At 47.3% G+C, this 25,432-nt stretch overlaps 1 protein-coding gene across 1 annotated transcript in view; it reads right to left on the reverse strand.

Annotated features, from left to right (window-relative positions):
• The window catches only part of RP1 (RP1 axonemal microtubule associated), a 659,535-nt gene that overhangs the window by 272,633 nt on the left and 361,470 nt on the right, over positions 1-25,432 (reverse strand). The window lies entirely within an intron of this gene.

Genomic DNA, 25,432 nt, shown 5'->3' on the forward strand with positions numbered 1-25,432 from the left:
GTGATGTAAAAAAATAAGACAAAGATAAATAATTTCATAACTTTTTCCACCTTAATGTGACCTATAAACTGTACCACTCAATTGAAAAACAAACTGAAATCTTTTAGGTAGATGGAGGAAGAAAAAATATAAAACTAATATAATGTGGTTGCATAAGTGTGCACACCCTCTTATAACTGGGGATGTAGCTGTGTTCAGAATTAAGCAATCACATTCACAATCCTGGTAAATAGGAGTCAGCATACACCTGCCATCATTTAAAGTGCCTCTGATTAACCCCAAATAAAGTTCATCTGCTGTAGTTGGTCTTTCCTGAAATTTTCTTAGTCGCATCCCGCAGCAAAATCCATGGTCCACAGAGAGCTTCGAAAGTAGAGTTGAGCGAACACCTGGATGTTCGGGTTCGAGAAGTTCGGCCGAACATCCCGGAAATGTTCGGGTTCGGGATCCGAACCCGATCCGAACTTCGTCCCGAACCCGAACCCCATTGAAGTCAATGGGGACCCGAACTTTTCGGCACTAAAAAGGCTGTAAAACAGCCCAGGAAAGAGCTAGAGGGCTGCAAAAGGCAGCAACATGTAGGTAAATCCCCTGCAAACAAATGTGGATAGGGAAATGAATTAAAATAAAAATTAAATAAATAAAAATTAACCAAAATCAATTGGAGAGAGGTTCCATAGCAGAGAATCTGGCTTCCCGTCACCCACCACTGGAACAGTCCATTCTCAGATATTTAGGCCCCGGCACCCAGGCAGAGGAGAGAGGTCCCGTAACAGAGAATCTGTCTTCATGTCAGCAGAGAATTAGTCTGCATGTCATAGCAGAGAATGAGGCTTCACGTCAGCCACCACTGCAACAGTCCATTGGCATATATTTAGGCCCAGCACCCAGGCAGAGGAGGGAGGTCCCGTAACAGAGAATCTGTCTTCATGTCAGCAGAGAATTAGTCTGCATGTCATAGCAGAGAATGAGGCTTCACGTCAGCCACCACTGCAACAGTCCATTGGCATATATTTAGGCCCAGCACACACACAGGCAGAGGAGAGAGGTCCCGTAACAGAGAATCTGGCTTCATGTCAGCAGAGAATCAGTCTGCATGTCATAGCAGAGAATGAGGCTTCACGTCAGCCACCACTGCAACAGTCCATTGGCATATATTTAGGCCCAGCACACACACAGGCAGAGGAGAGAGGTCCCGTAACAGAGAATCTGGCTTCATGTCAGCAGAGAATCAGTCTGCATGTCATAGCAGAGAATGAGGCTTCACGTCAGCCACCACTGCAACAGTCCATTGGCATATATTTAGGCCCAGCACCCAGGCAGAGGAGGGAGGTCCCGTAACAGAGAATCTGTCTTCATGTCAGCAGAGAATTAGTCTGCATGTCATAGCAGAGAATGAGGCTTCACGTCAGCCACCACTGCAACAGTCCATTGGCATATATTTAGGCCCAGCACACACACAGGCAGAGGAGAGAGGTCCCGTAACAGAGAATCTGGCTTCATGTCAGCAGAGAATCAGTCTGCATGTCATAGCAGAGAATGAGGCTTCACGTCAGCCACCACTGCAACAGTCCATTGGCATATATTTAGGCCCAGCACACACACAGGCAGAGGAGAGAGGTCCCGTAACAGAGAATCTGGCTTCATGTCAGCAGAGAATCAGTCTGCATGTCATAGCAGAGAATGAGGCTTCACGTCAGCCACCACTGCAACAGTCCATTGGCATATATTTAGGCCCAGCACCCAGGCAGAGGAGGGAGGTCCCGTAACAGAGAATCTGTCTTCATGTCAGCAGAGAATTAGTCTGCATGTCATAGCAGAGAATGAGGCTTCACGTCAGCCACCACTGCAACAGTCCATTGGCATATATTTAGGCCCAGCACCCAGGCAGAGGAGGGAGGTCCCGTAACAGAGAATCTGTCTTCATGTCAGCAGAGAATTAGTCTGCATGTCATAGCAGAGAATGAGGCTTCACGTCAGCCACCACTGGAACAGTCCATTCTCAGATATTTAGGCCCCGGCACCCAGGCAGAGGAGAGAGGTCCCGTAACAGAGAATCTGTCTTCATGTCAGCAGAGAATTAGTCTGCATGTCATAGCAGAGAATGAGGCTTCACGTCAGCCACCACTGCAACAGTCCATTGGCATATATTTAGGCCCAGCACCCAGGCAGAGGAGAGAGGTCCCGTAACAGACAATCTGGCTTCATGTCAGCAGAGAATCAGTCTGCATGTCATAGCAGAGAATCAGGCTTCACGTCACCCACCACTGCAACAGTCCATTGTCATAAATTTAGGCCCAGCACTAGTGTTGAGCGGCATGTCCCATATTCGAATTCGCGAAATTTTGTGAATATTCGAAAGAATATTCGTAAAATATTCGCGATTATTCAAATTCGTTATTATTTCGCATATGCGATAATTCGAATTATCGCATAATACATATGCTATGCAAAATTCACATGTGCGCTAATGAAATCGCCTTACGAAGATTCGCAACTCAATTCAATCACTAATGTATGAATGCAATGCCCTTTGCCTCTGTTCTGGGACAAGTGTAGATATTCGCATGTGCGCTAATAAAATCGCCTTACGAAGATTCGCAACTCAATTCACTAATGTATGAATGCAAAGCCCTTTGCCTCTGTTCTGGGACGTGCCGATATTCGCATGTGCGCTAATAAAATCGCCTTACGAAGATTCGCGCCTCAATCACTTTCTAGGCAATGTGAGTAAGATCTGAGCTGTTGGACCTTTGGGAAACAATCAATTATATGTGTACTGTAATTTTGTGGGGGGGGGGGGGAAACAAAAAACGAATATTCGTTTTTACGAATATATAGCACTATATTCGAAATATTCGCGAAATCGCGAAGTTGCGATATTCGCGAAAAAAATTTGCTTTTCGAATATTCGCGCTCAACACTACCCAGCACCCAGGCAGAGGAGAGAGGTCCCGTAACAGAGAATCTGGCTTCATGTCAGCAGAGAATCAGTCTTCATATCATAGCAGAGAATCAGGCTTCACGTCACCCACCACTGTAAGAGTCAATTTTCATAAATTTAGGCCCAGAACCCAGGCAGAGGAGAAAGGTCCCGTAACAGACAATCTGGCTTCATGTCAGCAGAGAATCAGTCTTCATATCATAGCAGAGAATCAGGCTTCACGTCACCCACCACTGCAACAGTCAATTGTCATAAATTTAGGCCCAGCACCCAGGCAGAGGAGAGAGCTCCCGTAACAGAGGATCTGGCTTCATGTCAGCAGAGAATCAGTCTGCATGTCATAGCAGAGAATGAGGCTTCACGTCACCCACCACTGCAACAGTCCATTGGCATATATTTAGGCCTAGCACACAGGCAGAGCAGAGAGGTCCCGTAACAGACAATCTGGCTTCATGTCAGCAGAGAATCAGTCTGCATGTCATAGCAGAGAATGAGGCTTCACGTCACCCACCACTGCAACAGTCCATTGGCATATATTTAGGCCTAGCACACAGGCAGAGCAGAGAGGTCCCGTAACAGACAATCTGGCTTCATGTCAGCAGAGAATCAGTCTGCATGTCATAGCAGAGAATGAGGCTTCACGTCACCCACCACTGCAACAGTCCATTGGCATATATTTAGGCCTAGCACACAGGCAGAGCAGAGAGGTCCCGTAACAGACAATCTGGCTTCATGTCAGCAGAGAATCAGTCTGCATGTCATAGCAGAGAATGAGGCTTCACGTCACCCACCACTGCAACAGTCCATTGGCATATATTTAGGCCTAGCACACAGGCAGAGCAGAGAGGTCCCGTAACAGACAATCTGGCTTCATGTCAGCAGAGAATCAGTCTGCATGTCATAGCAGAGAATGAGGCTTCACGTCACCCACCACTGCAACAGTCCATTGGCATATATTTAGGCCTAGCACACAGGCAGAGCAGAGAGGTCCCGTAACAGACAATCTGGCTTCATGACAGCAGAGAATCAGTCTGCATGTCATAGCAGAGAATGAGGCTTCACGTCAGCCACCACTGCAACAGTCCATTGGCATATATTTAGGCCTAGCACACAGGCAGAGCAGAGAGGTCCCGTAACAGACAATCTGGCTTCATGACAGCAGAGAATCAGTCTGCATGTCATAGCAGAGAATCAGGCTTCACGTCAGCCACCACTGCAACAGTCCATTGTCATAAATTTAGGCCCAGCACCCAGGCAGAGGAGAGAGGTCCCGTAACAGAGAATCTGGCTTCATGTCAGCAGAGAATCAGTCTTCATATCATAGCAGAGAATCAGGCTTCACGTCACCCACCACTGTAAGAGTCAATTTTCATAAATTTAGGCCCAGAACCCAGGCAGAGGAGAAAGGTCCCGTAACAGACAATCTGGCTTCATGTCAGCAGAGAATCAGTCTTCATATCATAGCAGAGAATCAGGCTTCACGTCACCCACCACTGCAACAGTCAATTTTCATAAATTTAGGCCCAGAACCCAGGCAGAGGAGAAAGGTCCCGTAACAGACAATCTGGCTTCATGTCAGCAGAGAATCAGTCTTCATATCATAGCAGAGAATCAGGCTTCACGTCACCCACCACTGCAACAGTCAATTGTCATAAATTTAGGCCCAGCACCCAGGCAGAGGAGAGAGCTCCCGTAACAGAGGATCTGGCTTCATGTCAGCAGAGAATCAGTCTGCATGTCATAGCAGAGAATGAGGCTTCACGTCACCCACCACTGCAACAGTCCATTGGCATATATTTAGGCCTAGCACACAGGCAGAGGAGAGGTTCATTCAACTTTGGGTAGCCTCGCAATATAATGGTAAAATGAAAATAAAATAGGATTGAATGAGGAAGTGCCCTGGAGTCCAATAATATATGGTTATGGGGAGGTAGTTAATGTCTAATCTGGACAAGGGACGGACAGGTCCTGTGGGATCCATGCCTGGTTCATTTTTATGAACGTCAGCTTGTCCACATTGGCTGTAGACAGGCGGCTGCGTTTGTCTGTAATGACGCCCCCTGCCGTGCTGAATACACGTTCAGACAAAACGCTGGCTGCCGGGCAGGCCAGCACCTCCAAGGCATAAAAGGCTAGCTCTGGCCACGTGGACAATTTAGAGACCCAGAAGTTGAATGGGGCCGAACCATCAGTCAGTACGTGGAGGGGTGTGCACACGTACTGTTCCACCATGTTAGTGAAATGTTGCCTCCTGCTAACACGTTGCGTATCAGGTGGTGGTGCAGTTAGCTGTGGCGTGTTGACAAAAGTTTTCCACATCTCTGCCATGCTAACCCTGCCCTCAGAGGAGCTGGCCGTGACACAGCTGCCTTGGCGACCTCTTGCTCCTACTCTGCCTTGGCCTTGGGCTTCCACTTGTTCCCCTGTGACATTTGGGAATGCTCTCAGTAGCGTGTCTACCAACGTGCGCTTGTACTCGCGCATCTTCCTATCACGCTCCAGTGCAGGAAGTAAGGTGGGCACATTGTCTTTGTAGCGTGGATCCAGCAGGGTGGCAACCCAGTAGTCCGCACAGGTTAAAATGTGGGCAACTCTGCTGTCGTTGCGCAGGCACTGCAGCATGTAGTCGCTCATGTGTGCCAGGCTGCCCAGGGATAAGGACAAGCTGTCCTCTGTGGGAGGCGTATCGTCATCGTCCTGCCTTTCCCCCCAGCCACGCACCAGTGATGGACCCGAGCTGCGTTGGGTGCCACCCCGCTGTGACCATGCTTCATCCTCATCCTCCTCCACCTCCTCCTCATCCTCGTCCTCCTCGTCCTCCAGTAGTGGGCCCTGGCTGGCCACATTTGTACCTGGCCTCTGCTGTTGCCAAAAACCTCCCTCTGAGTCACTTCGAAGAGACTGGCCTGAAAGTGCTAAAAATGACCCCTCTTCCTCCTCCTCCTCCTCCTCCTCCTGGGCCACCTCCTCTTCCATCATCGCCCTAAGTGTTTTCTCAAGGAGACATAGAAGTGGTATTGTAACGCTGATAACGGTGTCATCGCCACTGGCCATGTTGGTGGAGTACTCGAAACAGCGCAACAGGGCACACAGGTCTCGCATGGAGGCCCAGTCATTGGTGGTGAAGTGGTGCTGTTCTGTAGTGCGACTGACCCGTGCGTGCTGCAGCTGAAACTCCACTATGGCCTGCTGCTGCTCGCACAGTCTGTCCAGCATGTGCAAGGTGGAGTTCCACCTGGTGGGCACGTCGCATATGAGGCGGTGAGCGGGAAGGCCGAAGTTACGCTGTAGCGCAGACAGGCGAGCAGCAGCAGGATGTGAACGCCGGAAGCGCGAACAGACGGCCCGCACTTTATGCAGCAGCTCTGACATGTCGGGGTAGTTGTGAATGAACTTCTGCACCACCAAATTCAGCACATGCGCCAAGCAAGGGATGTGCGTCAAATTGGCTAGTCCCAGAGCTGCAACGAGATTTCGCCCATTATCACACACCACCAGGCCGGGCTTGAGGCTCACCGGCAGCAACCACTCGTCGGTCTGTTGTTCTATACCCCGCCACAACTCCTGTGCGGTGTGGGGCCTGTCCCCCAAACATATGAGTTTCAGAATGGCCTGCTGACGTTTACCCCGGGCTGTGCTGAAGTTGGTGGTGAAGGTGTGTGGCTGACTGGATGAGCAGGTGGAAGAAGAGGAGGAGGAAGCCGAGAAGGAGGAGGTGGCAACAGGAGGCAAAGAATGTTGCCCTGCGATCCTTGGCGGCGGAAGGACGTGCGCCAAACAGCTCTCCGCCTGGGGCCCAGCTGCCACTACATTTACCCAGTGTGCAGTTAGGGAGATATAGCGTCCCTGGCCGTGCTTACTGGTCCACGTATCTGTGGTTAGGTGGACCTTGCTACAGATGGCGTTGCGCAGTGCACACTTGATTTTATCGGATACTTGGTTGTGCAGGGAAGGCACGGCTCTCTTGGAGAAGTAGTGCCGGCTGGGAACAACATACTGTGGGACAGCAAGCGACATGAGCTGTTTGAAGCTGTCTGTGTCCACCAGCCTAAATGACAGCATTTCATAGGCCAGTAGTTTAGAAATGCTGGCATTCAGGGCCAGGGATCGAGGGTGGCTAGGTGGGAATTTACGCTTTCTATCAAATGTTTGTGAGATGGAGAGCTGAACGCTGGCGTGTGACATGGTTGAGACGCTTGGTGACGGAGGTGGTGGTGGTGGTGTTGGTGGTACATCCCCTGTTTGCTGGGCGGCAGGTGCCAACGTTCCTCCAGAGGCGGAGGAAGAGGCCGAGGCGGCAGCAGCAGAATAGGCCGAGGCGGCAGCAGCAGAAGAGGTAGCAGGGGGAGCCTGAGTGACTTCCTTGGTTTTAAGGTGTTTACTCCACTGCAGTTCATGCTTTGCATGCAGGTGCCTGGTCATGCAGGTTGTGCTCAGGTTCAGAACGTTAATGCCTCGCTTCAGGCTCTGATGGCACAGCGTGCAAACCACTCGGGTCTTGTCGTCAGCACATTGTTTGAAGAAGTGCCATGCCAGGGAACTCCTTGAAGCTGCCTTTGGGGTGCTCGGTCCCAGATGGCGGCGGTCAGTAGCAGGCGGAGTCTCTTGGCGGCGGGTGTTCTGCTTTTGCCCACTGCTCCCTCTTTTGCTACGCTGTTGGCTCGGTCTCACCACTGCCTCTTCCTCCGAACTGTGAAAGTCAGTGGCACGACCTTCATTCCATGTGGGGTCTAGGACCTCATCGTCCCCTGCATCGTCTTCCACCCAGTCTTGATCCCTGACCTCCTGTTCAGTCTGCACACTGCAGAAAGACGCAGCAGTTGGCACCTGTGTTTCGTCATCATCAGAGACATGCTGAGGTGGTATTCCCATGTCCTCATCATCAGGAAACATAAGTGGTTGTGCGTCAGTGCATTCTATGTCTTTCACCGCTGGGGAAGGGCTAGGTGGATGCCCTTGGGAAACCCTGCCAGCGGAGTCTTCAAACAGCATAAGAGACTGCTGCATAACTTGAGGCTGAGACAGTTTCCCTGGTATGCATGGGGGTGATGTGACAGACTGATGGGGTTGGTTTTCAGGCGCCATCTGTGCGCTTTCTGCAGAAGACTGGGTGGGAGATAATGTGAACGTGCTGGATCCACTGTCGGCCACCCAATTGACTAATGCCTGTACCTGCTCAGGCCTTACCATCCTTAGAACGGCATTGGGCCCCACCATATATCGCTGTAAATTCTGGCGGCTACTGGGACCTGAGGTAGTTGGTACACTAGGACGTGTGGATGTGGCAGAACGGCCACGTCCTCTCCCAGCACCAGAGGGTCCACTAACACCACCACGACCATGTCCACGTCCGCGTCCCTTACTAGATGTTTTTCTCATTGTTATGGTTCACCACAACAACAAATATATTATTTGGCCCAATGTATTGTATTCAAATTCAGCGGGATATAAATTTGAGGCCTAGTATTTAGGCGCTGGGTGACCGGTATGGATTTAGTGACAGAATTAGACTTGGAAATGCACAGAAGCGTGTGTGTGTGAAGTTATTCTGAATGACCCAATGTGCACCTTGAATATTATATACCCTTTTAGGGATAGATTTCAAATAGCTCTGATATAGCAGAAACCACTAAATTATGAAATTGCTAAATTGGGAATTGTACTTCAACCCAGAACAAAAAATGTGCTTTGACGGACACTAAATATCTTGCCCAGCAACAACAGTACAACGGTGGGTAACGAGAGATTTAGAGGGAATTAAATTTGAGGCCTAGTATTTAGGCGCTGGGTCACCGGTATGGATTTAGTGACAGAATTAGACTTGGAAATACACAGTAGCGGGTGTGTGTGAAGTTATTCTGAATGACCCTATGTGCACCTTCAATATTATATACCCTTTTAGGGATAGATTTCAAATAGCTCTGATATAGCAGAAACCACTAAATTATGAAATTGCTAAATTGGGAATTGTACTTCAACCCAGAACAAAAAATGTGCTTTGACGGACACTAAATATCTTGCCCAGCAACAACAGTACAGCGGTGGGTAACGAGAGATTTAGAGGGAATTAAATTTGAGGCCTAGTATTTAGGCGCTGGGTCACCGGTATGGATTTAGTGACAGAATTAGACTTGGAAATGCACAGAAGCGTGTGTGTGAAGTTATTCTGAATGACCCAATGTGCACCTTCAATATTATATACCCTTTTTGGGATAGATTTCAAATAGCTCTGATATAGCAGGAACCACTAAATTATGAAATTGCTAAATTGGGAATTGTACTTCAACCCAGAACAAAAAATGTGCTTTGACGGGCACTAAATAACTTTCCCAGCTACAACAGGACAACGGTAACGAGAGATTTAGAGGGATTTAAATTTGAGGCCTAGTATTTAGGCGCTGGGTGACAGGTATGGGTTTAGTGACAGAATTAGACTTGGAAATACACAGTAGCGGGTGTGTGTGAAGTTATTCTGAATGACCCTATGTGCACCTTCAATATTATATACCCTTTTAGGGATAGATTTCAAATAGCTCTGATATAGCAGAAACCACTAAATTATGAAATTGCTAAATTGGGAATTGTACTTCAACCCAGAACAAAAAATGTGCTTTGACGGACACTAAATATCTTGCCCAGCAACAACAGTACACCGGTGGGTAACGAGAGATTTAGAGGGAATTAAATTTGAGGCCTAGTATTTAGGCGCTGGGTCACCGGTATGGATTTAGTGACAGAATTAGACTTGGAAATACACAGTAGCGGGTGTGTGTGAAGTTATTCTGAATGACCCTATGTGCACCTTCAATATTATATACCCTTTTTGGGATAGATTTCAAATAGCTCTGATATAGCAGGAACCACTAAATTATGAAATTGCTAAATTGGGAATTGTACTTCAACCCAGAACAAAAAATGTGCTTTGACGGGCACTAAATAACTTTCCCAGCTACAACAGGACAACGGTAACGAGAGATTTAGAGGGATTTAAATTTGAGGCCTAGTATTTAGGCGCTGGGTGACAGGTATGGGTTTAGTGACAGAATTAGACTTGGAAATACACAGTAGCGGGTGTGTGTGAAGTTATTCTGAATGACCCTATGTGCACCTTCAATATTATATACCCTTTTTGGGATAGATTTCAAATAGCTCTGATATAGCAGAAACCACTAAATTATGAAATTGCTAAATTGGGAATTGTACTTCAACCCAGAACAAAAAATGTGCTTTGACGGACACTAAATATCTTGCCCAGCAACAACAGTACAGCGGTGGGTAACGAGAGATTTAGAGGGAATTAAATTTGAGGCCTAGTATTTAGGCGCTGGGTCACCGGTATGGATTTAGTGACAGAATTAGACTTGGAAATACACAGTAGCGGGTGTGTGTGAAGTTACTCTGAATGACCCTATGTGCACCTTCAATATTATATACCCTTTTTGGGATAGATTTCAAAGAGCTCTGATATAGCAGGAACCACTAAATTATGAAATTGCTAAATTGGGAATTGTATTTCAACCCAGAACAAGAAATGTGCTTGAACGGACACTAAATAACTCGCCCAGCTACAGCACTAGGGACAGATTTAGCTGGATATAAATTTGAGGCCTAGTATTTAGGCGCTGGGTGACAGGTATGGGTTTAGTGACAGAATTAGACTTGGAAATACACAGTAGCGGGTGTGTGTGAAGTTATTCTGAATGACCCTATGTGCACCTTCAATATTATATACCCTTTTAGGGATAGATTTCAAATAGCTCTGATATAGCAGAAACCACTAAATTATGAAATTGCTAAATTGGGAATTGTACTTCAACCCAGAACAAAAAATGTGCTTTGACGGACACTAAATATCTTGCCCAGCAACAACAGTACAGCGGTGGGTAACGAGAGATTTAGAGGGAATTAAATTTGAGGCCTAGTATTTAGGCGCTGGGTCACCGGTATGGATTTAGTGACAGAATTAGACTTGGAAATACACAGTAGCGGGTGTGTGTGAAGTTATTCTGAATGACCCTATGTGCACCTTCAATATTATATACCCTTTTTGGGATAGATTTCAAATAGCTCTGATATAGCAGGAACCACTAAATTATGAAATTGCTAAATTGGGAATTGTACTTCAACCCAGAACAAAAAATGTGCTTTGACGGGCACTAAATAACTTTCCCAGCTACAACAGGACAACGGTAACGAGAGATTTAGAGGGATTTAAATTTGAGGCCTAGTATTTAGGCGCTGGGTGACAGGTATGGGTTTAGTGACAGAATTAGACTTGGAAATACACAGTAGCGGGTGTGTGTGAAGTTATTCTGAATGACCCTATGTGCACCTTCAATATTATATACCCTTTTTGGGATAGATTTCAAATAGCTCTGATATAGCAGAAACCACTAAATTATGAAATTGCTAAATTGGGAATTGTACTTCAACCCAGAACAAAAAATGTGCTTTGACGGACACTAAATATCTTGCCCAGCAACAACAGTACAGCGGTGGGTAACGAGAGATTTAGAGGGAATTAAATTTGAGGCCTAGTATTTAGGCGCTGGGTCACCGGTATGGATTTAGTGACAGAATTAGACTTGGAAATACACAGTAGCGGGTGTGTGTGAAGTTACTCTGAATGACCCTATGTGCACCTTCAATATTATATACCCTTTTTGGGATAGATTTCAAAGAGCTCTGATATAGCAGGAACCACTAAATTATGAAATTGCTAAATTGGGAATTGTATTTCAACCCAGAACAAGAAATGTGCTTGAACGGACACTAAATAACTCGCCCAGCTACAGCACTAGGGACAGATTTAGCTGGATATAAATTTGAGGCCTAGTATTTAGGCGCTGGGTGACAGGTATGGGTTTAGTGACAGAATTAGACTTGGAAATACACAGTAGCGGGTGTGTGTGAAGTTATTCTGAATGACCCTATGTGCACCTTCAATATTATATACCCTTTTAGGGATAGATTTCAAATAGCTCTGATATAGCAGAAACCACTAAATTATGAAATTGCTAAATTGGGAATTGTACTTCAACCCAGAACAAAAAATGTGCTTTGACGGACACTAAATATCTTGCCCAGCAACAACAGTACAGCGGTGGGTAACGAGAGATTTAGAGGGAATTAAATTTGAGGCCTAGTATTTAGGCGCTGGGTCACCGGTATGGATTTAGTGACAGAATTAGACTTGGAAATACACAGTAGCGGGTGTGTGTGAAGTTATTCTGAATGACCCTATGTGCACCTTCAATATTATATACCCTTTTTGGGATAGATTTCAAATAGCTCTGATATAGCAGGAACCACTAAATTATGAAATTGCTAAATTGGGAATTGTACTTCAACCCAGAACAAAAAATGTGCTTTGACGGGCACTAAATAACTTTCCCAGCTACAACAGGACAACGGTAACGAGAGATTTAGAGGGATTTAAATTTGAGGCCTAGTATTTAGGCGCTGGGTGACAGGTATGGGTTTAGTGACAGAATTAGACTTGGAAATACACAGTAGCGGGTGTGTGTGAAGTTATTCTGAATGACCCTATGTGCACCTTCAATATTATATACCCTTTTTGGGATAGATTTCAAATAGCTCTGATATAGCAGAAACCACTAAATTATGAAATTGCTAAATTGGGAATTGTACTTCAACCCAGAACAAAAAATGTGCTTTGACGGACACTAAATATCTTGCCCAGCAACAACAGTACAGCGGTGGGTAACGAGAGATTTAGAGGGAATTAAATTTGAGGCCTAGTATTTAGGCGCTGGGTCACCGGTATGGATTTAGTGACAGAATTAGACTTGGAAATACACAGTAGCGGGTGTGTGTGAAGTTACTCTGAATGACCCTATGTGCACCTTCAATATTATATACCCTTTTTGGGATAGATTTCAAAGAGCTCTGATATAGCAGGAACCACTAAATTATGAAATTGCTAAATTGGGAATTGTATTTCAACCCAGAACAAGAAATGTGCTTGAACGGACACTAAATAACTCGCCCAGCTACAGCACTAGGGACAGATTTAGCTGGATATAAATTTGAGGCCTAGTATTTAGGCGCTGGGTGACCGGTATGGATTTAGTGACAGAATTAGACTGGGATATGGCCAAAAAATGAACAGACTATTGCTGGTTAAATGCACTTGGTGTGACAGCTTCACCCTGATGTAGGCTTTAGCCAAAAAACAACCACACCATTGAGGGTTAAATGCACTTGGTGACAGGCGCAGCTTGCCCCTGATTTTGTATATGGCCAAAAAATGAACAGACTATTGCTGGTTAAATGCACTTGGTGTGACAGCTTCACCCTGATGTAGGCTTTAGCCAAAAAACAACCACACCATTGAGGGTTAAATGCACTTGGTGACAGGCGCAGCTTGCCCCTGATTTTGTATATGGCCAAAAAATGAACAGACTATTGCTGGTTAAATGCACTTGGTGTGACAGCTTCACCCTGATGTAGGCTTTAGCCAAAAAACAACCACACCATTGAGGGTTAAATGCACTTGGTGACAGGCGCAGCTTGCCCCTGATTTTGTATATGGCCAAAAAATGAACAGACTATTGCTGGTTAAATGCACTTGGTGTGACAGCTTCACCCTGATGTAGGCTTTAGCCAAAAAACAACCACACCATTGAGGGTTAAATGCACTTGGTGACAGGCGCAGCTTGCCCCTGATTTTGTATATGGCCAAAAAATGAACAGACTATTGCTGGTTAAATGCACTTGGTGTGACAGCTTCACCCTGATGTAGGCTTTAGCCAAAAAACAACCACACCATTGAGGGTTAAATGCACTTGGTGACAGGCGCAGCTTGCCCCTGATTTTGTATATGGCCAAAAAATGAACAGACTATTGCTGGTTAAATGCACTTGGTGTCACAGCTTCACCCTGATGTAGGCTTTAGCCAAAAAACAACCACACCATTGAGGGTTAAATGCACTTGGTCGCAGCTTGTGCTGGCGCACCACAAGACACAAAATGGCCGCCGATCACCCCAGAAAAATGAGACTGACAAACGGTCTGTGCAGCCTAAAAACAGTGAGCAATTGAGGATCAGCAGCTCAATGATCCACAGCTGCAGATCGATCAGTTAATCAAGTCCTTTGGAGGAGTTAATCTGCCTAATCTCGCCCTACTGTCGCAGCCGCAACCTCTCCCTACGCTAATCAGAGCAGAGTGACGGGCGGCGCTATGTGACTCCAGCTTAAATAGAGGCTGGGTCACATGGTGCTCTGGCCAATCACAGCCATGCCAATAGTAGGCATGGCTGTGATGGCCTCTTGGGGCAAGTAGTATGACGCTTGTTGATTGGCTGCTTTGCAGCCTTTCAAAAAGCGCCAAGAAAGCGTCACAAAAGCGCGAAGAAAGCGACGAACACCGAACCCGAACCCGGACTTTTACGAAAATGTCCGGGTTCGGGTCCGTGTCACGGACACCCCAAAATTCGGTACGAACCCGAACTATACAGTTCGGGTTCGCTCATCCCTATTCGAAAGCATCAGAGGGATCTCATTGTTAAATGGTATCAGTCAGGAGCAGGGTACAAAAGAATTTCCAATGCATTAGATATACCATGGAACACAGTGAAGACAGTCACCATCAAGTGGAGAAAATATGGCACAACAGTGACATTACCAAGAACTGGACGTCCCCTCCAAAATTGATGAAAAGACTAGAAGAAAACTGGTCTGGGAGGCTACCAAGAGGCCTTCAGCAACATTAAAGGAGCTGCAGGAATATCTGGCAAGTACTGGCTGTGTGGTACATGTGACAACAATCTCCCGTATTCTTCATATGTCTGGGATATGGGGTATAGTGGCAAGACGAAAGCCTTTTCTTATGAAGAAAAACATCCAAACCAGGCTACATTTTGCAAAAACAAATCTGAAGTCTCCCAAAAGCATGTGGGAAAAGGTGTTATGGTCTGATGAAACCAAGATTTAACTTTTTGGCCATAATTTCAAAAGATATGTTTGGCGCAAAAACAACACTGCACATCACCAAAAGAATGTCAAACCCACAGTGAAGCATGGTGGTGGCAGCATCATGCCAAGGGGCTGTTTTTCTTTAGCTGGAACTGTGGCCTTAGTTAAGCTAGAGGGAATTATGAACAGTTCCAAATACCAGTCGATATTGGCACAAAACCTTCAGGCTTCTGCTAGAAAGCTGAGCATGAAAAGGAACTTCATCTTTCAGCATGACAACGACCCAAAGCATACATCCAAATCAACAAAGGAATGGCTTCACCACAAGAAGATTAAAGTTTTGGAATGGCCCAGCCAGAGCCCAGACCTGAATCCGATTAAAAGTCTGTTGGATGATCTGAAGAGGGCTGTACACAGGAGATGCCCTCCCAATATGACAGTTTTTGCAAAGAAGAGTGGGCAAATCTTGCCAAGCCAAAATGTGCCATGCTGTTCGACTCATACCCAAAAAGAGTGCTGTAATAAAATCAAAAGGTGCTTCAACAAAGTTTTAGTTTAAGGATGTGGACACTTATGCAACAATATTTTATTTTTATATTTTTTCTTCCCTCTACCTAAAAGATTTCAGTTTATTTTTCAATTGAGTGGTACAGTTTATAGGTGGAAATTTTTCTGAAATGATTTATCTTTGTCTCATTTTTTTACATCACAGAAACCTGTACTGTACAATGGGAGGAGGGAGGAGGCTTAGAGTCCCACCCATGGATGGCTGATATGTTGCAGGCCTCACAGGTGCACCTAAATACTGCCTATGAATGGTAATCAAGGCACATTTAGATTGGGGTTTATACACCTCCACATATAAAATTTAAATGACAAAAATACGTCATTTTTGTCATTTAAATTGTATATTTATATGTGGAGGTGTATAAACACCAATCTAAATGCGCCTTGATTACCATCCATAGGCAGCATTTAGGTGCACTTGTGAGGCCTGCAACATATCAGCCAGCCATGGGTGGGACTCTAAGCCTCCTCCCATCTCCCATTGTATGTGTAGATAGTCACACTGGAGGGAACTGGGAGCTGTTTGCTGTGAGTTGGACCTTACGCTGCTGTAATTTGCCCACTGGCTCCTGGTACTACCCATACGGTACAGGCAGGTTTAGCGTTAGGTCCCACTGCCACTTGATAAACCTTGGCATGGTGTGCGAGCTCAGGTATGTCCTTAATATAAGGATATACTGGCTAAAGTCTAATTTTTAACATCAGTGTGAGGGTTTAGTCAGATGTTACTGTTTGCATCCACCACAGTAGTGCACCTATTCTTGCAACTATTTATTCTGAAAGACTTTATTGGCCAATTTCAATACAAAAAGGAAAAATATATACGCATTTCACTTCTGCAGTTATATGTGGTGAAGGTGTTCAGTGTTCTATTTCAGTCCAAAAAGAAAAACAATTTAAGCACTACACTGTTGCATTTATTTGTGGTGATAGAGTTTAGTGGCCTATTTCAGTACAAAAAGGAAAAATATATACAGTACGCATTTCACTTCTGCAGTTAAATGTGAAAGCGTTCAGTGTCCTATCAGTACAAAAAGGAAGAAAATATACGCACTTCACTAGTGCATTTATTTCAGCTAAAAGCTTTTAGTGGCCTATTTCAGTACAAAAAGAAAAATATATTCTCTGTTCACTTCTGCAGTTATATGTGTTAAAAGCGTTTATTGGCCTATTTCAGTACAGAAAGTAAAATATATACGCACTGCACTGGTGCAGTTATTTGTGGCAAAAGCGTTTACTGGCCTATTTCAGTACAGAAAGAAAAATGTATATGCACTTCAATGGTGCATTTATTTTTGGAAAAAGAGTTTAGTGGCCTATTTCAGTACAATAGGGAAAAATGTATATACGCATTTCACTTGTGCAGTTATTGTCATGGTCTTACCTCCTTGCTGTTCTCCTTCGTTTGACATGTGCTGGCGGCCATCTTGGTTTCTGGGTTTCTTGTAGCCTCCCACCCTGCGGCTCCTCCTTCCCACTGGGAGGAGCTGGATGCCTAGCTCATATATATAGGAGGTCTGTGGCTTCAGTTCCCTGCTTGGTCCTCCTGTGCTCACATGCTTCTAAGACTGCTGCTGCTTCTGGTTCCTGATCCTGGCTTCGTCTGACTACCCTTCTGGTTCCTGATCTCTGGTTTCGCAAGACCCTGCTTCGGTTTAGCCATCCGTTTGGACTTTTGCCTTACAGCTTTATTTTCAATAAAGCCTTCTTATTTCCACTCATCTCTTGTTGTACGTCTAGTTCATGGTTCCATGACATTAGGACCAAGCCATGAATTCTGACGGTACAGGGCCATCCTCGCTACCTACGCTGGTTGCCAGACTTGATCAGCAGGATCACCTGTTGGGTCGGTTCGCTGTGGCGTTGCAAAGCCTGCTTGAACGCACGGCTCATTTAGCTTCCGTTGCCGATGGGTCGGTTGTCGCTCCTGGGCCCGCTCCTACTGCCGCTCCGGTTGTTGCGCCAGAGTCTACCCCGACACCTGTTGCTGCGCCTGCGGTGTTTCGGGGTATGACCGGTTCTGCCCCCCTTCCACAGCGCTTTGGGGGAGAGCCAACTCAGTGCCGAGGTTTCCTTAACCAGGTGGGCATTTACTTCGAGTTGCTGCCACATGCCTTTCCTACTGAGAGATCAAAGGTGGGCTTCTTGATCTCGCTGCTCTCGGACAAGGCCTTGGCCTGGGCCAGCCCTTTATGGGAGAACAACAATCCGGTGGTTGCCGAGTTTTCCGGTTTTGTTGCTTCTCTTCAGAAGGTATTCGATGTGCCGGCTCGTGGTGCCTCTGCTGCGAAGCTCCTTATGTCCATCAGACAGGGTTCACGATCCGTAGCTGAATAAGCCATTGAGTTTCGTACCCTGGCAGCAGAGGTGGGCTGGAATAATGAGGCTCTGGTCGCTGCTTTCTCTCATGGTCTCTCGGATGCCTTGAAGGATGAGGTTGCAGCTAAGGACCTACCTGTGGAGCTCGAGTCTCTTATTTCTTTCCTGATTTTGATTGACACCAGACTCAGGGAGAGACCTTCCTTTCAGGAGAGCCTGCGGAGGCCTTCTAACAGATTGGCGCCTACGTTTGCTGTCCCACCCGTGCCTCCCTCTCCTCCCACGCCTCCTGGGGATGACTTGTCTGGGGGTGAACCCATGCAGCTGGGGTTTGCTCGCCTGTCCGAGGGAGAGAGGGTACTCCGGAGACGCGAGGGCCGATGCATGTACTGTGGTCTCGGTGGGCATTTTCGGTTGGCATGCCTGAACCGTCCGGGAAACGCTCGCACCTGAGATCCTGTCGGGGGCAGATCTTGGGTGGAGTCTCTTCGTCCCCGGCAGGGGCTGGATTTTTCTTTGTGAAAAAGAAGGGCGGTGAGTTGAGGCCTTGCATCGATTACAGGGGTCTCCATCGCATCACGATCAAGAACGCTTACCCGATACCCTTGATTTCCGAGCTGTCGGGGGGCCACGGTCTTTACCAAACTCGACCTGAGGGCGGCATATAACCTGGTAAGGATCAAGGCGGGCGATGAGTGGAAGACCGCGTTTAACACCAGGACCGGTCATTATGAATCCTTGGTTATGCCCTTTGGGTTGTGCAATGCGCCCGCAGTCTTCCAGGAATTCATCAACGATGTTTTCCGTGACCTGTTGCAGCAGTGTGTGGTGGTCTATTTGGATGACATCTTGGTATATTCTGAATCCATGGAGGCCCACATTCTGGATGTCAGACGAGTGTTGCAACGGTTACGAGAGAACAAGCTGTTCGGTAAGCTTGAGAAATGCGAATTTCACCGATCCCAGGTAACCTTCTTAGGTTACATCATTTCCGCTGAGGGGTTCTCCATGGATCCTGAGAAGGTTTCGGCTGTCTTACAGTGGCCCCAGCCCAGTGGTCTTCGTGCCCTGCAGCGCTTTTTGGGCTTCGCCAATTATTATCGGAAGTTCATCAGGGACTTTTCCATGCTAGCCAAGCCTCTCACGGATCTGACCAGGAAGGGCAGTAATCCCCAGGTCTGGCCGCCCGAGGCCATCCGAGCTTTTGAGGCTCTAAAGTCCGCCTTTGTGTCGGCTCCGATTCTGTCGCATCCCAACCCTGGGTTGCCGTTTGTCCTCGAGGTGGACGCGTCTGAGACGGGAGTAGGCGCCCTCCTGTCTCAGCGTAGAACACCAGAGGGTCCTCTGCTTCCTTGTGGGTTTTACTCCCGGAAACTGTCTTCCGCGGAGTGCAACTATCAGATTGGTGACAGGGAGTTATTGGCCATCGTGCAGGCCCTTAAAGAATGGAGGCACTTGCTCGAGGGCTCGGTGGTTCCGGTTCTCATCCTGACGGACCACAAGAATCTGACCTACCTCTCTGAGGCCAAGAGATTGACACCACGTCAGGCCAGATGGGCTCTGTTCTTGTCACGTTTTAATTACGTGGTCTCCTACCTACCCGGTTCCAAGAACATCAGAGCGGATGCCTTATCACGGCAGTACTCCGAGCTGTCCGGGGAGGAGTCGATTCCGACTTCGGTCATACCTCCGAATCAGATCCTGGCCGCCATTCGCACCAGCCTGACCTCTCCCCTGGGTGAGCAGATTTTGGCGGCTCAATCTGGTGCTCCCTCTGGGAGACCCAACGGCAGGTGTTTTGTGCCTGAGGAGTTGCGCACTCGGTTGTTGCGAACCTACCATAACTCCAAGGCCGCGGGGCATCCTGGAAAGAATCAGCTGTCCTGGGCTGTTTCACGTTTGTTCTGGTGGCCTTCTCTACGTTCCGACATCGCCGCATATGTAGCGGCATGCTCCGTTTGTGCCCAGAGTAAGTCCCCTCGGCACCTTCCGTTGGGCCTTTTGCAACCCATAGCCACCGGGGAGCGTCCATGGTCACACCTGGGGATGGATTTCATTGTGGACCTCCCTGCATCCCGAGGCCATACGGTCATTCTCATGATAGTGGATCGGTTTTCCAAAATGTGCCACTGTGTACCTCTCAAGAAGTTACCCTCTGCACAAGAGTTGGCCTCGATTTTTGCCAGGGAGGTCTTCCGGTTGCACGGTTTGCCCAAGGAGATTGTGTCGGATCGGGGGAGTCAGTTTGTGTCCAGGTTCTGGCGCGCCTTTTGCTCCCAGTTGGGGATTCATCTCTCTTTCTCATCGGCCTACCACCCTCAGTCCAATGGGGCCGCAGAACGATCCAATCAGGCCTTGGAGCAATTCCTTCGTTGCTATGTCTCCGATCACCAAGACAATTGGGTTGACCTCCTGCCTTGGGCTGAGTTTGCCAGGAACACGGCGGTGAACTCTTCCTCTGGGACGTCTCCCTTCATGGCCAATTATGGGTTCCAACCTGCCGTGTTACCGGAGGTATTCTCTCCCCAGGATATTCCGGCTGTGGAGGATCACCTTTCCGTCCTACGTGCTTCTTGGGTACAGATCCAGAGGTCCCTTGAGGTCTCTGCGCAGCGCCAGAGACTCCAGGCTGATCGCAGACGAGCGCCCGCTCCTTCCTACCAGGTCGGAGACCGCGTATGGTTGTCCACCCGCAACCTCAACCTTCGAGTGCCCACTCCCAAGCTGGCGCCTCGCTTTGTTGGTCCCTTCCGAGTGCTTCGCAGGGTAAACCCGGTAGCCTATGCCTTGCGCTTCCTCCTGGCATGCGGATCTCCAACGTGTTTCATGTCTCCCTCTTGAAGCCACTGGTGTGTAATCGTTTCACTTCCTCGATTCCTCGGCCTCGTCCGGTCCAAGTGGGCAATCGTGAGGAGTATGAGGTGAGCAATATCCTGGACTCACGCCTGGTCCGCGGCCGGGTGCAGTTTTTGGTCCATTGGCGTGGTTATGGTCCAGAGGAGCGTTCCTGGGTTCCCTCCGCAGATGTCCATGCTCCTGCCTTGCTCCGAGCCTTCCACGCACGCTTCCCTCAGAAACCGTTCCTTACTCCGCGGAGGAGGGGCCCTTGAGGGGGAGGTACTGTCATGGTCTTACCTCCTTGCTGTTCTCCTTCGTTTGACATGTGCTGGCGGCCATCTTGGTTTCTGGGTTTCTTGTAGCCTCCCACCCTGCGGCTCCTCCTTCCCACTGGGAGATGCTGGATGCCTAGCTCATATATATAGGAGGTCTGTGGCTTCAGTTCCCTGCTTGGTCCTCCTGTGCTCACATGCTTCTAAGACTGCTGCTGCTTCTGGTTCCTGATCCTGGCTTCGTCTGACTACCCTTCTGGTTCCTGATCTCTGGTTTCGCAAGACCCTGCTTCGGTTTAGCCATCCGTTTGGACTTTTGCCTTACAGCTTTATTTTCAATAAAGCCTTCTTATTTCCACTCATCTCTTGTTGTACGTCTGGTTCATGGTTCCATGACAGTTATATGTGGTGAAAATGTTCAGTGCCCTATTTCATTACAAAAAGGAAAAAAATATACACACTTCACTGTTGCATTTATTTGTGTTGAAAGAGTTTACTGGCCTATTTCAGTACAAAATGAAAAATATATATGCATTTCACTTCTGCAGTTATTATTATTTCTGTACAAAAACTAAATATATTCTGCGTTCACTGTTGCAGTTATATGTGGCAAAACCTTTTAGTAACGTATTTTGGTCGAAAAACAAAATATATTTGGCGTTCAGTGCTGCAGTAATATTTGTGGTAAAACCTTTAGTGACGTATTTCGGTAAAAAAACAATTCATTTATTTTGCGTTCAGCGTCGCAGTTATACGTGGTAAAGCCTTTAGTTGCGTATTTCAGTAGAAAACGAAATATGTATTCTTATACAAATTAATCCTTATTAAGGAGGGGTCCATGGGTTTACGGAACCACGGCGGTAGCAGTCAGTCAGTGCATAGTGTTGTCAGTAAAATCAGCTACTCTGCGGTGTGGCAGTTTTGGTACAGCCTCCGAGGGGGAAGGGGTGAACATGGCCATATGTAGAATCTGTGGGCAGAAGGTGAAGCGTGGCCAGTGTGCCAATGTTGGCACCACGGCCCTGCGTCAACATGTGCAGCGCCACCATAAAGTGGCCTGGGAGAACCGTGGCTCCGATGCGGTGGTCAAGCCTGCTGCAGCAACCTCTGCATCACCCAGTGGCACGCCGCACCCGATTTCAGGCAGTCAAGGCTCCAGCACCTCTGTCGTTCCCATCGTCTGCTGGTCTTGATGCTCCTGCTCCTCCCACTCCTCGTCAGTCATTCCGTCAGCAACCGATCATCAAAGCGATTGCCAAGAGACAACAGTATGCATCCAACGGCGCAGAAGCTGAATGTGCTGCTATCCAAGTTGCTGGTGCTGCAGTCCCTCCCTTTCCAAGTGGTGGACTCTGCACCTTTCAGAGAACTGATGACTTTTGGCGAGCCGAGGTGGAGAGTCCCAAGTCTTTAATGACGTGTTTCGATAGCAAAAAATTTTTTTGCAGCGTTCAGCGCTTCACTTATATGTGGTAAAACCTTTTGTGACGTATTTCGGTCAAAAAACTTATTTTATTCAGCACTGCAGTTATATGTGGTAATATGCAGTTATATGTGGATTTCAGTCGAAAAACTAAATGTATTCAGCGTTCAGCGTTGCAGTTATATGTGGCAAAACCTTTTGTGACATATTTCGGCCGAAAAACGAAATTTATTCAGCGGTCAGCGCTGCGGTTATATGCGGTAAAATTTTTAGTGACGTATCTTGATGAACTTTGTGACTCTTCCAGGCTCAAAGCTATCTTAAAGCTTTGTCTTCTCATTGTCTGTAGCTACTAAAGGCATATTCATGCCAGGCAGGTTCCCTCAGAAGTATCTGGCTCGATGAGCAGCCAATACCACACTTGCATCAATCTTGACAGGATTCGTCTCCCGGTGGAGGGAAATAGTTTTTTGGAATGCTTTCTCCGTCGTAACCACGTCGTTGAATAAAGTGAAGACTAACGGATTCTCTCCTGTCTTAGGCAACACTTCATTTTTATTATTAAATTTATTAAATATTGAATATTAAATTGAACCAAAACTTGATTAAAATGATAAGAAAGTAAACTTAAATATCTTATCCCAATCTTCGATCGAAATTCACGGACAAAAAGTTTGCCAAGCCTTTTGTGCCGGAGAACTTGTATTATAAAAGCATGATTTAATCAACACTTTTTAAAGTTGAGAAATTTTAACCTTCTGTTCTGTCCCATATTCCCTATAAATGAATAGATGAAGTGGCCACTCTGTGACCTCCTCAGGCTGCTGCCAACTCCACAATCTCTCATCGTCAAGCCACTCTGTGGCCCCCTCATGCTGCTGCCACCTCCACACTATGTCACCTTGCCACTCTGTGGCCTTTTGATGCTCCCGCCAACTCCACAATATGTCACCTTGCCACTCTGTGGTCTCCTGATGCTGCCGCCACCTCCACACTCGGACATTGTGCCACCCTGTGGCCTCCTCCTGATGCTGCTGCAGCCACCTCCACGCTCTGTCAGTGTGCCACTCAGTGGCCTCCTCATACTGCTGCCACCTCAACACTCTGCCATTGTGCCACTCTGTGACTTCCTCATGCTGCTATCACCTCTACACTCTGTCATTGTGCCACTGGGTGGCCTTCTCCTGATGCTGCTACTGCTGCCACCTCCATACTTTGTCATTATGCCACTCGGTGGCTTTCTCATACTGCTGCTACTGCTGCCACTTCCACACTCAGTCATTATGCCACTCGGTGGCTTCCTCATACTGCTGCCACCTCCACATTCGATCATTGTGCCACTCGGTGGCCTCCTCATACTGCTGCCACCTCCACACCCGGTCATTGTGCTACTCTGTGGCCTCCTCATACTACTGCCACCTCCACACTCGATCATTGGGCCACTCGGTGGCCTCCTCATATTGCTGCCACCTCAACATTCTGTCATTGTGCCACTCTGTGACTTCCTCATGCTGCTATCACCTCTACACTCTGTCATTGTGCCACTCGGTGGCCTTCTCCTGATGCTGCTACTGCTGCTGCCGCAAACTCCATACTTTCTACTGCTGCCACTTCCACACTCGGTCGTTATGCCACTCGGTGGCTTCCTCAAACTGCTGCCACCTCCACATTCGATCATTGTGCCACTCGGTGGCCTCCTCATACTGCTGCCACCTCCACACTCAGTCATTGTGCTACTCTGTGGCCTCCTCATACTACTGCCACCTCCACACTCGATCATTGGGCCACTCGGTGGCCTCCTCATATTGCTGCCACCTCAACATTCTGTCATTGTGCCACTCTGTGACTTCCTCATGCTGCTGCCACCTCCACACTCGGTCATTGTGCCACTCGGTGGCCTCCTCATATTGCTGCCACCTCAACACTCTGTCATTGTGCCACTCTGTGACTTCATCATACTGCTGCCACCTCCACAGTTGGTCATTGTGCCACTCGGTGGACTCCTCATACTGCTGCCAACTCCAGACTCTGTCATTGCGCCACTCGGTGGCCTCCTCATGTTGCTGCTACCTGTGCACTTTGTCATTGTGCCACTCTGTGACTTCCTCATGCTGTTGCCACCTTAACACTCAGTCATTGTGCCACTAGGTGGCCTCCTCATACTGCAGCCACCTCCACACTCTGTCATTGGGCCACTCTGTGGTCTCCTCATGCTGCTTCCACCTCAGCACTATGTCATAGGTCCACTCTGCGAACTTCTTATGCTGTTCCCAACCTCCCCACTTCATGACTGGTCCACTATTTTGCCTTTTGGGCCTGGCTGACATCATCATTTATTTGACCCTTCTTCTGATCTGTCAGAAGGAAGGAAAAATGAGACGCACAACAAATCCTGTCTGTGTAGCAGCTGTAAGGCCTGTATGGTCTCATCAGAATTGGCGTATGATTTAGTAGCCAAAAGCAGGAATGGGTACAAAACACAGAAGAAATGCAAATATTCCATTCACGTGTCATTTCTGTTTTAGATCCAGTCCTGTTTTTTTTGGCATTAGCAATACTGATGGATTATTGAGCAAATGCTGACCGAGTGAAGACATGTGCTCCACAGAAAGGATCATTTTTTTTTGTGGGTTATTGTTCAGACGGATCGGAGGAAGGGCAAATTAATCAGTGACGTCAACACAAACTTACTGCTGACACCCTCTCCACTCTGTCGGGGGGGCTCTACTTGCGTAAGCATTTAATAGAACAGGTTCTGATAACATCTATGTGGAATCAGCTGGCGATGGTGTAAAAGGAGTGCGCTTTTTCTTGACGCAAACATCGACCTGTAAGGTTGAGTTCATACTTGAGTTATTTTGTCAGTTTTGCCCTAATAAGTAAAGTGTGCAGTGATTCTTTGAGCGATGCCTGTCATCTGCATGTCATACGGACTCACAGTATTATTCCACTACCAAAGCAGACTCCCTATGCGTGTTACTACAAGGCACAGTTTTCTACACCACTATAAAGGCCCTTAGCAGCCAGAAAAATAGGCGTTTTTTTTTTTACATGATTCGCCACGAATATATTTGGAGCAAATCGAATTTTTACGGAAAAATTCGGCGAACTGGAGATTACATTTTTTTTA

Source organism: Bufo gargarizans, chromosome 5 (genome assembly GCF_014858855.1).
Source record: "Bufo gargarizans isolate SCDJY-AF-19 chromosome 5, ASM1485885v1, whole genome shotgun sequence".
In the NCBI taxonomy this organism is placed as follows: domain Eukaryota; kingdom Metazoa; phylum Chordata; class Amphibia; order Anura; family Bufonidae; genus Bufo; species Bufo gargarizans.